Source organism: Schistocerca piceifrons, chromosome 2 (genome assembly GCF_021461385.2).
Source record: "Schistocerca piceifrons isolate TAMUIC-IGC-003096 chromosome 2, iqSchPice1.1, whole genome shotgun sequence".
NCBI classification, from domain to species: Eukaryota; Metazoa; Arthropoda; class Insecta; order Orthoptera; family Acrididae; genus Schistocerca; species Schistocerca piceifrons.
This window is the reverse complement of record NC_060139.1, coordinates 132,285,790-132,299,840: the sequence shown is the minus strand read 5'-3', so window position 1 is coordinate 132,299,840 and position 14,051 is coordinate 132,285,790.

The following is a 14,051-nucleotide window of genomic DNA, read 5'->3' as shown; positions in this document are numbered from 1 at the left end:
TGACGAGCCAGTTGCTCGGCCACCATTGACCAGACGTTTTCAAATTGTGAGAGATGTGGAGAAAGTGCTGGCCAGGGCAGCAATCGAACATTTTCTGTATCCAGAAAGGCCCGTACAGGACCTGCAACACGCGGTCGTGCATTACCCTGCGGTCGTGCATTACCCTGCTGAAATTTAGGGTTTCGCAGGGATCGAATGAAGGGTAGAGCCACGGGTCGTAACAAATCTGGAATGTAACGTCCACTGTTCAAAGTGCCGTCAATGCGAACAAGAGGTGATGGAGACGTGTAACCAATGCCACCCCACACCATCACGCCGGGTGATACGCCAGTATGGCGATGACGAATACACGCTTCCAATGTGCGTTCACCGCGATGTCGCCAAACACGGATGCGACCATTATGATGCTGGAAACATAGCCTGGATTCATTCGAAAAAATGACGTTTTGCCATTCGTGCACCCAGGTTCGTCGTTGAGTACACCATCGCAGGCGCTTCTGTCTCTGATGTAGCGTCAAGGGTAACCCCAGCCACGGTCTCCGAGCTGATAGTCCATGCTGCTGCAAACGTCGTCGAACTGTTCGTGCAGATGGTTGTTGTCTTGCAAAAGTCCCCATCTGTTGACTCAGGGACCGAGACGTGACTGCACGATCCGTTATAGACATGCGGATAAGATGCCTGTCATCTCGACTGCTAGTGATACGAGGCCGTTGGGGTCCAGCACGGCGTTCCGTATTACCCTCCTGAATCCACCGATTCCATATTCTGCTAACAGTCATTGGATCTCGACCAACGCGATCAGCAATGTCGCGATACGATAAACCGCAATAGCGATGTTCTACAATCCGACCTTTATCAAAGTCTTAAACGTGATGGTACGCATTTCTCCTCCTTATCCGAGGCATCACAACAACGTTTCACCAGGCAACGCCGGTCAACTGCTGTTTGTGTATGAGAAATCGATTGGAAACTTTCCTCATGTCAGCACATTGTAGGTGTCGCCACCTGCGCCAACCTTGTGTGAACGCTCTGAAAAGCTATTCATTTGCATATCACAGCATCTTCTTCCTTTCGGTTAAATTTCGCGTCTGTAGCACGTCATCTTCGTGGTGTAGCAATTTTAATAGCCAGTAGTGTATTATTCTTCATATAGTTTTGTAATGTCGAGTATGGATTTCCCATCTCCTATGACTGCTCACGAATGGATTTTTAGCGAACTTTCGGCAGACGCTGCAGCCTCCATAGACGTTTCCAGTCGTGTTGGAGGTCGCCCTGAACGGGGCTTACCTTTTATGCAACAGCTTTTTCTCCCGCCGTAAAACTTAGTTTTGGTCGGGATGATTTCTGAAACCTTACAGAGAAATCATGCTGAATATCTCTCACTGTCTTTTCTGTATGTGGTCGTTCGTGAGCCCACGTGCTTGTTACGATCTGTTCCTGCATGGTGTAAGTGGACTCATGACCCGTGATTTATATGTATATCAGCTGCCGAAACAATAGGAAAGAATAATTCATTAACATCTATGTAATACGTGATTCTTGAAATTTTCCCAGCGTAAATAGGATTCGTGAAGTTTATGGACTGCAGCCTGATTATTGTCTATGTAATACATTGGCGGTTATAGGTTTTTGTTATCACTCGGTGCATCTCGCTTAAGGACCGCAACGGCAAGATAAGAAAAATTAGGGCTCATACGGAGGCATACAGATAGCCATTCTTCCCTCGCTCCGTTACGATTGCAACGGGAACGGAAATGACTAATGGTGGTACAAAGTAGCCTCCGGAATGCGCCGTGTGATGGCTGGCGGGATAGCTATGTAGATGGGGACGTAGCGACAGACTCAACCGACTTTTCGATGTGTTAAAAAAAGTTGAATTCGGTGTGGTACTGAATAAGTATTTTAGAAGTCAATAAACAGAATGCGAGGCTATGTTGATCCACGGGACTGTAGGAATAGCGGTTATCGCTGTAACAACCGGTTTTCGGTTACATCGGTTTCTTTCAGTGCCAGTTTAACAGGACTATTAGAACCGCTCGAAATAACCGGTTTCTGAGATAACCAACTTTCGGTTTTTTATTGCTGGTACTTCCTGTAATAAAAGTAGAAATGGAACAAAGACTGAAAAATTTTCACTCCCTCAGTTTAAGATACACAGAATCAAACTATCAAATTAAATAGCCAAAAAGAAGAAAAGTTACTCCTGTCACCGTTCGCTGATTTTCTCGAAAGTGATAAGTAGTGGGGAAAGTTGGGAAATTTGTGGTAAGGTGTTATGGGACCAAATTGCTGAGGTCATCGGTCCCTAAGCTTACGTACTACTTAATCGAACTTAAACTAACTTATGCTAAGGACAACACACACACACATACCCGAGGGAGGACTCGAACCTCTGACGGGGGAAGCGCACGGACCGTGACAAGACGCCTCTGACCGCGCGGCTTCCCCGCGCGGCGATAAGTAATTGACTACTACAAAAAATCACCAGTATTCTCCTATTAATTCTAATTTTTTTAAACAGCACAAAAATCATGTTGTAATAGGGGTTCACACCGCTATTTTAACATTACGAATAGTCAGTGAATGGCGAAAACTGAAGTCGGAGAACCCTATTTTTCGTGTTAACTTTTTTGTTCTCAAGGGCTACAAGCAGATAAGGCATATTACCTTGATACAGGTAACAGGTCGGCTGCTTTCTGTTTTTGCTGTAAACTATGAATGAACTGTCATGTTTTACGTTTTGGCCGTATATTGTGTCACAAGTTGGTTGTGGCTCCCGCTTTTAGCTTTTTATTGCGGATGGAGCAGTATGTTTCACTGATACCGCACTTTGTAAAACACTTCCACGCTAGGAATGGTGCTGTTCTGTAATACAGCTGATGTCCCACGACGACAGTGAGAAACTACCATACAGAAGAGTTCGGATAAGTCTTGAACACTGTATTTACACGCGTGCCATCTAATAGTCCACGCCACATGGTAACAGGTACATTGCTGTCACAGAAATGCTGCACCAATTCTTATGCCATGTACCGCAGGAAATGCATAACACAAATACTGACTTTAATGCAATTTATATACCGACCTGTCTCAGTTCAGGGCCATGCTCACGGTTGTCAAATATGATATGTAACGTTGGTTTTCTAATTATATATCTGACTACCGTGAATATGGTCCTGGATTGGAAACAGTCGGCATATAAATTACGTTAAAGTCAACACTTGCTGGCTGTTGTGGCCGAGCGGTTCTAGGCTCTTCAGTCTGGAACCGCGTGACCGCTACGGTCGCAGGTTCGAATCCTGCCTCGGGCATGGATGCGTGTGATGTGCTTAGGTTAGTTAGGTTTAAGTAGTTCTAAGTTCTAGGGGACTGATGACCTCAGATGTCAAGTCCCATAGTGCTCAGAGCCATTTGAACCATTTGAACCATCAACACTTGTGTTATGCATTTTCTACAGTACAGTTTGCTGACACCTGACGAGACAAGATGTCTTATGCTATGTGTTTGCTGCTCATGTCTGTCGGCATTGTTATTAAAATGCCACTGATAACGTTTCCCGTTTCTATAATAACGCATTATTTCAAACAAATTCTAATTTTACGAATGAAAATTACTCGTCCTTTAAAAAAGATTTATTTAAAAATGAAAAAAATTTAGCATCGCTGCCACGGCTAATTGATTTTCTGTTTTTTGTTTTGTTTTACCCAGTTTCTAGCAAAAAATGAAAACACCTGTCATACCCAAGATCAAACAAATACCGAGAGACACCGGTTAAGCAGAACTAAAATACCGGTATTAATTTATTTATTTATTGCCAAATTATAGACTTGTTACCCGATGTTTAAAACATGTCGCACATCTTACAATTTTCGTTTTTCATCTTTTTACAGTTTTCCCTTCTTTTGTTTTATCATACAACATTTACAACGAATGATACTTTTCAAAATAACAATAATTTCAGTTTGAAATATAAATAAAATTTTGTTGTTTTTAAGAAGAATATAAAAAAAGATAGGATAGAAGAGAGAGGAGAGACTGACGGTGAATACCTTGGAATGGTTTCTTCGAGCCGTTGACCGCCAGTCACACACACACACTCACACACATACACACACAAATGGTTATTAGTAGAGAAGTAATGTTGCTTATCGTACTTATTAATAATCCTATGTATTAACTACTTTAGGTATTCGTTTTAACCGCCGAGCGACGTGGCGCAGTGTTTAGCCCACTAGACTCGCGTTCTGGAGGACTACAGTTCAAACCTGCGTTCGGCCATCCTGATTTAGATTTCCCCTGATTTCCCCAAATTGTTTCAGGCAAATGCCGGGATGTTTCCTTTGGTATGGCACGACCAATTTTCTTCCCGATCCTTGACACGATCCGAACATGTGGTCCGTCTCTGATGACCTCGATATCGAAGGCACGTGAAACACTAATCTCCTCTTCCCTACATCTACATCTACATTTATACTCCGCAAGCCACCCAACGGTGTGTGGCGGAGGGCACTTTACGTGCCACTGTCATTACCTCCCTTTTCTGTTCCAGTCGCTTATGTTTCGCGGGAAGTACGACTGCCGGAAAGCCTCCGTGGGATCTCGAATCTCTCTAATTTTACATTCGTGATCTCCTCGGGAGGTATAAGTAGGGGGAAGGAATATATTCGATACCTCATCCAGAAACGCACCCTCTCGAAACCTGGACAGCAAAGCTACACCGCGATGCAGAGCGCCTCTCTTGCAGAGTCTGCCACTTGAGTTTGCTGAACATCTCCGTAACGCTATCACGCTTACCAAATAATCCTGTGACGAAACGCGCCGCTCTTCTTTGGATCTTCTCTATCTCCTCCATCAACCCGATCTGGTACGAATCCCACACTGATGAGCAATACTGAAGTATAGGTCGAACGAGTGTTTTCTAAGCCACCTCCTGTATTGATGGACTACATTTTCTAAGGACTCTCCCAATGAATCTCAACCTGGTACCCGCCTTACCAACAATTAATTTTATATGATGATTCAGCTTCAAATCGTTCCGCACGCATACTCCCAGATATTTTATAGAAGTAACTGCTACCAGTGTTTGTTCCATTATCATATAATCATACAATAAAGGATCCTTCCTTCTAAGTCTTCCCAATACGTTACGTTTGTCTATGTTAAGGGTCAGTTGCCGCTCCCTGCACCAAGTGCCTATCCGCTGCAGATCTTCCTGCATTTCGCTGCCATTTTCTAATGCTGCAACTTCTGTGTATACTACAGCATCATCCGCGAAAAGCCGCATGGAACTTCCGACACTATCTACTAGGTCATTTGTATATATTGTGAAAAGCAATGGTCCCATAACACTCCCCTGTGGCACGCCAGAGGTTACTTTAACGTCTGTAGACGTCTCTCCATTGAGAACAACATGCTGTGTTCTGTTTGCTAAAACTCTTCAATCCAGTCACACAGCTGGTCTGATATTCCGCAGGCTCTTACTTTGTTTATCAGGCGACAGTGCGGAACTCCGTTTTAACTGGTCAGTTCTCCCATCCCTACGCCGTTGTCGTCAAATGATTATTGCTTGCAGCTCGACGACACGAACCAACTACCGCGCAGGCAATGCACTCGAATGTCGGTGATCGACGTAACGGGCACGGTTAAAGAAACTGTGGAGGAACGAAACTGATTTGCTGTCCGTGCCGAGTAGCCTGTGCCCGCCCCTCCCCGCCGTTCTTCCTCGGGACGGGCGCCGTCGCCGCGGCGGTGTCGGGCTCCTTAATCCGGCGCTTTCACCGGCCGCCTCGGCCGCGGGCCGTAATGACTACACTTGTTCTCATTTGACTTCCTTTTGATTCCGCCGGCCGCCCTTCTCCGGGCCGGGCTCGGCAAGTGCGCGGAGTCCGACCGGGGAGTGGCCCGCGCATTGTTCGGAATCAAATCAAACTTTCAATGCAGCGGTGACTGCGGCGGCGGCGCGGGAGCGGACTCGGCGAACACTGGTGCGAGGGTGGTCGGCGGGAAAAGGGGCGGTTGCCGGCGTCGGCGGAGGCGGCTTTTCTGCGCGCTGTCCGGCCGAGCCTGGGCCTAACTATCCAACTAATGAATGGACCCGAAGCCCACAGCAGACTGGACTCTCCGCTCGGCGGAGCTTCCTCGTGCGAAACGCTGCGCCCGGTGGCTGGGTATACACCGCCCCGGCCGGCGGCGACCTATTCACACGCGCCCCCTTCAGTCTGCCAGATCCCCCCCGAATATCTCCCTGCAAAACATAAGCATAGCTTTATACGCTCCTAGGAAAAGGGTGTGATATTGAAGCGACCGGCGTTTGAGGAAGGAGGCAGTATCCCCTGTTCGCCCGTCTCTCTTTCCTTCACCCCTCAGCCCCGTCTCTCGCAGGTCTTTCTCTCGACACCTCATCCCGCTTCCCTATTCGGATCCCTGGACAATGGCCGAGGAACAACAAAAGAGAGAGGGTCGCCATGGTAACAGTGGTCAATGGCGGGGAGGCCATTCAGCCTGACCAACAAAGTATGCAACAATTCCCCCTCCTCCCTCTCGCCGGCGAGCGCCGCGCGCGCGATACGGCTTCGTACACGCCGTTCAGGAGACACACTACAGCGGCGGGAGGCATAGAGAGGAGGAAGAAGACGAAGTAGTAGAAGGAAAGGGCGTTAAAAGAGAGCTAGCCGACAAAAGGAAAGTGAAAGGGAAGAGAGTTGGTGAAAAAGTTCCACTCGCTTTTGTGCCCGAGTGATGGCAAGGTATCCGCTTATGTGTAGCGGCGCGCACAATAAAGAACGCACACACAGGCGCCGCTGCGCGCGGCGCGTATGTGCTCCGGGCGCCAGCAGAATGGCGCCGCGTGCTTATGTGCCAGAGTTTTCTCCCTCTATTCTTTCTTTCTTTTTTCGCCGTGGCACGCTTCCTATAAAGCGGAGGCGGCAACACATTGTAGTGGGCGCCGCGCGAAATAAATCACGTGCGTCGGGGGCGTGGCAGCGCCGCGACGCCTCACGACCGCAGCTAATTGTGGAGGAGTACGCTCGGAACAGGTGCTCCTGCTCAGCGCCGCCACGTGTCTCCAACTCTGCTACTTCCCCACGTTCAGTCAGCATTGCGATTAATATACGTCTCCCCCTTGCTGGTAGCGCATTGCTATAGAAGAATTAACGGCAAGTTCTGCCTCATAGACACTGCTGTGAAACTGTTGCTGAGGGTGAATCCTATGCTAACATCGTGTTGGGGTTTGTTCTAGTTAGTTTCGCATGTAGACTGACTGTTTTGCTTTGAGGCATAGTGGCTGTTACCAGCTGCCAACCGCGAAGCGCAAATAGCTGCAGACAAAAACATTAGCCATTGTGACACCACTGAGGCGTTGCCATAGAGACGTTTACACTTAAGCAGTACGTTATTAGTTGAAACAGGCGCGCGAAGCTGCCATGTCCAGTCCACTGCAGCTGTCAGAGATCAGTTTACGCCGACTCAGCTATGAACGGAAATTAAAAGCCAAATACTGGGATGGTTCCGTTGAAAAGGACGTGGCTACATTCCTTCCCCATCTTTTCCCAATCCGAGATTGTGCTCTGCCTCTAACAATCTAGTCGGTCGATGGGACGCGTGGAAGATTAATGTTCCTGCTCTGTTTCTTCTTTCAAGTAGCAACTTAAAAAAAAAAATACAAAAAATGCTACAGTGCCGTCAAATAAGGTAAACGCAAAGGTCAAACATATTCAGCATTTTTTAAAAATTGTTCGTGCAACCAATATTACTCGCAGGAGCACCATCTTCTCCATGACAGCGTGCGGCATAGACCTGATTATATTCGACATTTGGGTTTAATAGATTCAAACACTATCCTATGCAGTGTCTAGTCGATTTTTTTCTGCCTGATATGCCTCTAATTTTCAAATAATTTTGGGTCTATAACTCTGTCAACAATTCCAAACACCGCCTCTTTTATGGTGTAGTAATGTTCTTCAATAGTCAAAACCCCGAAAATCTTCTGTTCTGGTTCAAATGAAAATTGGCCTCATCATCTAAGTATTTCCAACAGTGGTTATCACTCGCTTGTTATTCAAATCGAGTGGCATATTGCAGGGCGCTACGATGCGAATAGAGGCTGCATCGTGCCATCACTAGGAGGCACTTTGACATTAAAATGTTATCCATGTGTTCTCTGAGTTTCAGGAACCCGTCTTCCACTGAAATACAGTACGGAAGCCTTGAACAGCCTTTTCAGTCTCCAACGGATGTACTCCAACACGTAAAAAATAGAATGTGGATTAGTTATTGTTTTTTGAAACCACACCATTCTGCAGACAACTGCAAGAGGTAGATTTTCTGTTCTGAAACAAACCTGTAAGATTGCATATTTTAGCAACTTCAGTAGCAGTTTTTAAACAGAATGTGGACGTAGTTAAGAATAAATGACCGTATGCAAATGAAGTTAGACAAGACGTTGAAGTAAACAGACAGCATACTGACATATTTATCACTGATAAAGTGTACTATAAGAAACAAACTGTCTCGTTCCACATCAAAACGAAATGTCTGTATTACGATACACGAAGCATGCAAATAACACACTAATTAGAGGCTCAGTTCAGTATACCGAAGTTAGTAGAAACTTTGAACTTCAAACAAAAATAGAAATAACTAAATTCTAATGGTGAAAAGCCATATTCGGTCAACGTACAGAGGACTCTCCAGTGGCACAAACAATAACTTTTGTTCTGATTGACGCAATTGTTCAGAAATCCTGTTCATCGGTTCATAGAGTTAACAAATAACGTACAGCACAATTTAAAATTAAACTAAACCTCCAGAGTTTTTGGGCACGCAATCCAAATTTCACGTTAGCAGAAAAACCCAGTAATTCACTTGCGATAACTCGACTCATCTGTGACATCTCACAACACAAATTAGTTTTGTATAGCAGATTAAATGTGTTCTTCTACACGACAGCTATACGAAAATCACCTTTTCGTAGATATGCCGAAGTTTGTAACTGATTTCTCTTTAGCCATTAAACTATTAATCAGCATAATATAGCTGGAGCCCACTGAAGTCACCTTGCAGACATTTATTTAAGGAACTGGGGTTATTCGTAGTACCTTCGCAATATATATGTTCACTTATGAAATTTGTCATTAATAACCCATCCCAGTTCAAAAATAATAGCGAAGTCTGTAGCTACAACACTAGAAGAAAGGATGATCTTCACTATTCTGCTTTAAATCTGACTTTGGCACAGAAAAGGGTGAATTATGCTGCCACAAAAATCTTTGGTCATTTGCCATATCTGACAGATAGCCAGCCAACATTTAAAAGCAAATTAGAAGAATTTCTGAATGACACCCCCTTCTACTCAATAGATAAATTTTTAGATGTGAAGTAGTAGCTGTGAAAAAAAATTATATTGTGTAATGAAAACTTGTTAAACTGACACGTTCCACATCATTACGAAATGTCGTATGCATGATTTATTGAACTCGTGTTAATGTAAGGTAACGTATCACATGGCAGCATCGAGAAACTGAAATGCTCACTATACAAGAGTACAGAAAAAATTAAAATTTTATGCTGGGAAGGTGAAAAAAAGGAAGTAATGTAAGAGTTTAATGTCTTGTCGACGTCGAAGTATTAAAGATCTGGCAATAGATAGCACTGGGCAAGAATGAGAGGGGAAATCAGCAGTGGCCTTGTGTTAGGAATCATTTCAGTATTTGGCTCAAGCAATTTAAGGAAAATATGGAAAACATAAAGATATGGATCCGAACCCCGCTCTTTATGCGTCAATCATTGCGCCAGCAGTCTCGGTTATAATTTGAAAGACGTGTCGTTAATAGAGAGTGTCGCTAACTGAAGATTCTTCATGAAGAGGATGAATTCACAAGTGGCTGAAAATGTCAGTGACTAATTTCTGCCCGTGCCCTGAAGGCACAAACAAGGAGGTAACGGTTGACGAAATGAGTCAGTCGATTGTAATCTGCCGGACGATGAGTCACAATACGGGTGACAAATAAACGAACCAGATGATAGTTCATTAGTAGTATCGTCCCCATCTGACAGTTTATTGCTATGGTAACCAGAGTGAAGCAACCAGAAATGACAGAACACAAGCGTGGCTGATTCATCATCCGTAATCGTTAAGGACCCAGCAAACGAGCAAACTTGTTTGTCAAATTCACCCTTGTCAAGCCGTGGATCTGTCAAACAAGCCTGTGCACCGACAAAGTTTGTCAATTTAACTTCACTCTGGAACAGACGCTGCTCGTGTTCGCGACTATTATGACAGTAGCGAGAATGGTCACAAATGCAGACAAAGCAGTTCTGGCACTGTGTTGAATAAAAAGGAAGAAAACAGACGCTGTTCCAGGGAATGGTTTAAAACGAGAGTGAAACATACACGTGAAAACCTGTTGAAGGAAATGTTACGCTCAGAACCAGGTGATTTCATCAACTGTCTGCGGATGCACAGTGAAACTTTTAATAACTTGTTTAGAGTTACTTCGCCCTCACACTGAAAAAGAAGACACAAGTATGCGAAAATTTATTCTCTTCTACTTGGTTCTCTAATGAAAGTTCATTAAAATTCCACAATTTGGAAACATACAGGGCGTCTGTTCCAAAAGTCGTCAGGCGCATTTTCTCTGGTATTTCAGCAGATATTTGAAATTTCGTTTCTGCATTGTGTAGCTGGAGTCAACCAAATCAGTTACTCGTCGCAGCTTCTTCCATGCGACGCTTAGTGTCAACAGAAAGTGTCGGTTTGTTCGCCATTACTAACAAATAGGTTTTTAAAGCGAAATATTACATGCCCATTTGATAGAGCGGCTCCAGATTAGTCTAGTTCAAAGTTTGTTTTATCGATGTGTCTTAACAGGAACTGTAACACTCGAAGAATAACCAGTACTCGACAGCATTGCCTGGCCAACGCTGACTGCAACCGTCAAGCATGTCCAGCTACTGAGTCGCTGCCGGATTGCTGTTTAGCCTTCACGTTTTTACTGTCCTTGTTAGTACATGCCGATAAAACAAATGTCGGACTAGACTAATTTTGGCGTGCTCTATCAATGCGCACGTAACATTCTGATGAAAAAAATTGTTTACATTGGGAAACAAACCGTCGATTTGTATTGACTCTGGGCGTCACATGAAAGACGTGTGGAGCAATAATTGCTTGGACTGACTCCAGCTACGGAATGCAAAAACGAAATTGCAGATATCTGCCGATACACTAGAGAAAAGGCTCCTGACAACTCTTAGGAGAGAGACCCATTATAACCCACATCGTCCGAGGAAGGACTGGAGGACTTCGATTTTTAAAAAAAAAATTTCATTGCATTCCCTACTGTATGTTATGTATAGAATACTGATTTTCTTCTTAAGCTCTTCCTAAGTAATATATGTCTGGGAAAAATGAGACGCCAATACCATTTTGGTAATTGCCAATGCTGTTTTGCTCAAATCAAATGGCTCCAAGCGCTATGGGACTTAACATCTGAGGTCATCAGTCCCATAGACTTAGAAGTACTTAAACCTAACTAATGTCAGACATAACACACATCCATGACCGAGGCAGGATTCGAACCTGCGACCGCAGCAGCAGCGCGGTTCCGGACTGAAGCGTCTAGAACCGCTCGACCACAGCGGCCGGCTGCTTTTTTGTTCTTATTCTTCCCATAGTTGTGAAAACTCGCGGTTCAGTGAGCTGAAGTGTAATATAACTATTTTTCACTAAACATATGCGGCGAATATCGCAACAAACAACGCCCACCATCTTGTCACACTTTCCGTCAATCACAGTTTCTGACAAACATGTCAAACACGCTGTATTTCTATCAAACACGTCAAACAGCACCGCTTATCGTCAAACATTTGGTAAACGTAGTAAAGTTGGAAAAGTTGTTTGATCGCCTTTAAACTAAAGTAGACCAAAAACATACCGGCCCAGGTGACTTGAACACCTCTTTTTCAATCTTACATTTCTGTATTTTTCATGTTCTGTCAATAAACTTTATTTACAAGAGAGAGTCAATCATTTTGTCTATCTGTTGCTGAATAAAGCGTTGTTTTGTTAAACATCAACGTCTGAATATCCGTCTATATTCATACCCCGCAAGCCGCCTTCCCATGTGTGGTGGAGACTATTTTGTGAACTACTGTCTCTGTCTTCCTTTTTTCTGTTCTAGTGGCGAATGGTTTGCAGGAAGAAAGATTGCTGTTAAGCCTCCGTGTGAGCTTGAATCTCACAAGTTTTACTATAATGAAATTTTCGTGAGACATACGTAGGAGGAAGTAACATGTCGGTTGACTCTTTTAAGAACGTACGATCTCGGAATTTTAACAAGAAATTGCACCGTGATGTAAAACGCATTTCTTGTATCGACTGCCACTGAACTTGGATGAGCATGTTTGAGACGCTTCCGTGTTTACTATCTGAACCTGTGACGAAACGCCCTGCTTTTCTGTATTTTGTCTACATTTTTGTCTATCGATTCTGTCTTATAGGGACCCCAGACTGACGAGCAACATTTAAGTTTTAGTCGAACGAAGGTTTTATAACCCACCTCCTCCCTGGATGATGGACTAGACTTCCCGAGAATTCTTCCATTGAATCTCAGTCTCATATCTGCCTTACCTGCAGTTAGTTGTAGGTAGTAGTTCTTCTTTAAATCTCTCCGAACTCATAACCTCAGATATACATTTAATGGGTGGGACTGCATCGTGCAATCACACAATAATGAAGCTTTCTGCCTACTCATGCAAAATACGTTACACTTCTTTACGTCGAGACTCAACGGTGAATACCTGCACCAAGCGTTGATCCTCTACTGGTCTTCTTTCATTGCGGTACGGTTTTCTAGCGTTGAGACTTCTCTGTATAGAACAGCTTCATTCACAAAAAGCTTCATGGACCTTCCGATGTTACAGACTGGATAATTCAAAGAGAAGTATCAGATGTCAGCTGTTTGTTACGGACAAACTATAGAAGACAGAAACACATTACGCGTATCGCTAGATAGGGAAAGGTTCTAAGTTTTGAGACAGCGGCGTTGGGTTTTTGTTTGCATTCACTACGCATCAAGAAAAATCGTTACGCTTGTTGGAATTTGCGCGAAGTCAATTCATTTTCAAGTGCAACGCACATTCCGCCATCGATTCAGCAAGAAGCCGCCTCTGCACAAGCGGCGCCGGCCGCGGTGGTCTAGTGGTTCTAGGCGCGCAGTCGGGAACCGCGGGGCTGCTACGGTCGCAGGTTCGAATCCTGCCTCGGGCATGGATGTGTGTGATGTCCTTAGGTTAGTTAGGTTTAATTAGTTCTAAGTTCTAGGGGACTTATGACCACAGCAGTTGAGTCCCATAGTGCTCAGAGCCATTCCATCTGCACAAGCAGCTTTATGAGTGACAGACAAAATTCTTCGAAATTGGTAGCATATGCAAAGGGAAGAGCACTGGTCGGCCACGCTCGTCTAGCAAAAATGTCTAGCGTATTCGAGATGCGTTTACACGGAGCCCTAAGAAGTTCACAAGAAGGGCAGGTCAGGAACTTCAACTCCCTAAAACCACGTTGCGTCGTGTGCTGAAAAGACGCCTTCATCTGAAGCCTTACAAGTTGCAGATACAGCAGCAATTTCATTCCAGCGATCATAACAGAAGGTACGAATTTTGCACTTCATTTCTCCAGGATATGGCAGAGGATACTTTTCCCGAACGACTCATCGTTTCGAACGAATCGACGTTTCATCTATCGGGTAAAGTAAGTCGCCATAATGTAATAATTTTGGAGTCACAGAATCGTGGCATCGTCGTCGAACATGAAAGAGACGCACCGATACTGAATGTGTTTCTTGTCGATACTGTTATCAACAGAGATTCCTTTTTGCTGCAAAACTTTGACAGGAATGGCGTACCTGAATATGCTACAAAATTAGTTGTTTCCTCAACGTAATAAAGATTCCAATGATTTCACCACCATCCCGCGATAATGAAATGGAAGAGGCGGACAACGAGATGTTGTTGATGGCTTTTGATCTGCCAGGTCATCAGACCTCATACAATAC